The sequence below is a fragment of the Eschrichtius robustus genome, chromosome 14 (assembly GCF_028021215.1).
Source record: "Eschrichtius robustus isolate mEscRob2 chromosome 14, mEscRob2.pri, whole genome shotgun sequence".
Classification (NCBI taxonomy): Eukaryota; Metazoa; Chordata; class Mammalia; order Artiodactyla; family Eschrichtiidae; genus Eschrichtius; species Eschrichtius robustus.
Genome location: NC_090837.1, coordinates 58,885,506 through 58,888,964, shown reverse-complemented (window position 1 = coordinate 58,888,964; position 3,459 = coordinate 58,885,506). Strand labels below are relative to the sequence as shown.

The 3,459-nt window shown below is 33.5% G+C and overlaps 1 non-coding gene across 1 annotated transcript; it reads left to right on the top strand.

Annotated features, from left to right (window-relative positions):
* Positions 1-745: 745 nt before the first annotated feature.
* LOC137777086 (U6 spliceosomal RNA) lies at positions 746-852 on the top strand. The gene has a single exon (XR_011076416.1). It is a non-coding gene; the product is annotated as a U6 spliceosomal RNA (small nuclear RNA).
* Positions 853-3,459: the final 2,607 nt, after the last annotated feature.

The following is a 3,459-nucleotide window of genomic DNA, read 5'->3' as shown; positions in this document are numbered from 1 at the left end:
CCCTGTTACACATGCACCAACTAAGACTAAGCCTCTTGAACTATATTTATATAAATTAAAGTTGTAGTTCTTCTGGTTTGGTTGTTTACATGATACTAGGGAATGTTCTAACATCTACCTGGCCTAAATCGTCTACTTTAAGGTTGCATTTGAACACTTCCACTTGGCCTAAGGTTTCCCAATTAGAGTTACTATTTGGGTTTAGATGGCAAAAGTGAAGTTGTTCTTTCAAGCCATCCATATACTATTAAATGCAAATGTTAGAAAGTATAAAATTTAGTCTTCTATTAAAATGTCAAGAGCATAAATATATTTGTCATATAATCTTGTTGCCAATTGTAAAAGCAGAGCAGAAGGGACTGTGGTGGAAAGGACAAAGAATATGTGAATTTTTATTGGTAAAAAAAAGAGTACCTAGACCATTCATCATTTTCAGGTCTAAGTAGCCTACTGGGAACTCTGGACATACAGGATAGAACAAAGGAATCAGAGTCCCCAAGGTAAAGGGATTATTAAGAGGAGTAAAGGGATGCTGGCCACAAAAGCAGGGTAGGAGGTAAGAATACAACACAAAACTCACACCGACAGACTATCATCTACTTCATTCACCTTTTTTGCTTCAGTCCAGCTCTGTCTCTAACACACACACACACATGCACACACACATATATATATATCAGTATAACTGTCACTCTTCAAACTATTGGTGTGAAAAATTAAATATTATAAAAAAGAAATCACATCAGTGCTCACTTCAGCAGCACATATAGTAAAATTGGAACAATACAGAGAAGATTAGCATGGACCTTGCACAAGAATGACACGTGAATTTGTGAAGCATTCCACATATTTAGGCCAGAAGGGAGTGGCACAATATATTTAAAGTCATGAAAGGGAAAAACCTACAACCAAGAATATCCAACAAGGCTCTCATCCACATTGCATGGAGAAATCAAAAGCGTTGTAGACAAGCAAAAGCTGAAAGAATTCAGCACCACCAAACCAGCTTTACAACAAATGCTAAAGGAACTTCTTTAGGTAGAAAAGAAAAGGCCACATCTAGAAATAAGAAAATTACAAAATGGAAAATCTCAATGGTAAAGGCAAACCTACAGTAAAGGTAAGAAATCATCCACACACAAACTAGTAGGGAAGTTAAAAGACAAAAGTAGTAAAATTATCTTTATACACAATAAACACTTAAGGGGTATGCAAAATAATTACATGTGAAATATGATATCAAAACCAGGAATCATGACAGGAGGAGAGGACAAGTGCAGGAAATTTAAAATGCTTTTGAAATTAAGAGATCAGCAAACTAAAGCATTCATGTATATATATATAGACTGCTATACCAAAGCATCACAGTAACCGAAAACCAAAAATCCATAATAGATATAAAGACATAAAGATAGTCATCAAACCACAAGAGAAGAGAAAAAAGAAGAAACAGAAAAAAAGACTGACAAAAACAAATCCAAAACAATTAACAAAGTGTAAATAAGAATACACATATTGATAATTACTTTAAATAGAAACAAATTAAATGCTCCAACTAAAAGACAAAGACTTCCTGAATGGGTACAAAAACAAGACCAGTATATATGCTGTCTACAAGAGACACACTTCAGATCTAAAGACAAATACAGACTGAAAGTGAGGGGATGGAAAAAAGTATTCCATGCAAATGGAGATCAAAAGAAAGCTGGAGTAGCAGTATTTATATCAAAAAAAAAAAAAACTTTAAAGTAAAGACTTTTATAAGACACAAAGAATGACACTTCATAATGATCAAGGGATCAATCCAAGAAGAAGATATAATAATTGTAAATATACATGCACTCAACATAGAAGCACTTCAGTATATAAGGCAAATATTAACAAACGTAAAAGGAGAAATCGACAGTAACACAAAAAATTGATAAACCTTTAGCCAGATTCACCAAGAAAGGGTCCAAATCAATAAAATCAAAACTGTAAAAGAAGTTACAGCTGACACCACAGAAATAAAAAAGATCGTAAGAGACTATTATTAGCAATTATACACCAATAGAATGGACAACCTAGAGGAAATGAACAAATTCTTAGAAAGGTACAATCTCCCAAACTGAACCAGGAAGAAATAGAAAATATGAACACACCAATTACCAGTACTGAATTGAATCAAAAATAGTAATATAAAACTCCCAAAAACAAAAGTCCAAGACCAGATGACTTCACAAGTGAATTCTACCAAATATTTAGAAAAGAGTTAACATCTATCCATCTGAAACTATTCTAAAATATTGCAGAGAAAGGAACACTTCTGAACTCATTCTATGAGGACACCATCACCCTGATAACAAACCAGACAAAGATGTCACAGAAAAAGGAAACTACAGGCCAATATCACTGATGAATATAGATGCAAAAATCCTCAACAAAATACTAACAAACCAACTCCAAAAACACATTAAAGGGATCATACACCATGATCAAGTGGAATTTATGCCACAGATGCAAAAATTTTCAATATCCGCAAATCAATCAGTGTGATACACCACATTAACAAATTGAAGAATAAAAACCATATGATGATTTCAATAGATGCACAAAAATGTTTTGACAAAATTCAACACCGATTTATGATAAAAACTGTCCAGAAAGTAGGCATAGACGGAACATACCTCAACATAATAAAGGCTATATATGACAAACCCATAGCTAACTTCATACTCAGTGGTAAAAGCTGAAAACCTCACCTCTAAGATCAGGAAGAAGACAAGGAAACCCGTCTGGCCACTTTTATTCAACACAGTATTGGAAGTCCTAACCACAGCAATCAGAGAAAGAAAAGAAATAAAAGGAATCTAAGTTGGAGAAGAAGTAAAACTGTCACTGTTGGCAGATGACATAGCAACATACATAGAAAATCTTAACGACGCTACAAGAAAACTACTAGAGGTCATCAATGAATTTGGTAAAGTTGCAGGATATAAAATTAATATAGAAATCTGTCACATTTCTATACACTAACAACTAAAGATAAGAGAGAAAAATTAAGGAAAAGATCCCATTTTCCATCAAAAATAAAATAAAATACCTAGAAATAAACCTACCTAAGGAGGCCAAAGCCCTGTACTCCAAAATCTATAAGACATTGTTGAAAGAAATTGAAGATGACACAAACAGATGGAAAGATATACAGTGTTCTTGGATTGGAAGGATCAATATTTTTAAAATAACCACACTACCCAAGGCAATTTACAGATTCAATGCAATTCCTATCAAATTACCAATGGCATTTTTAACAGAACTAAAAGAAAAGATTTAAAAGTTTGTATGGAAATACAAAAGACCTTGAATAGCTAAAGCAATCTTTAGAGAAAAGAATGCATCTGGAGGAATCAGGCTCCCTGACTTCAGACTATATCACAAAGCTACAGTCATCAAAACTGTATGGTACTGGAATAAACAGAG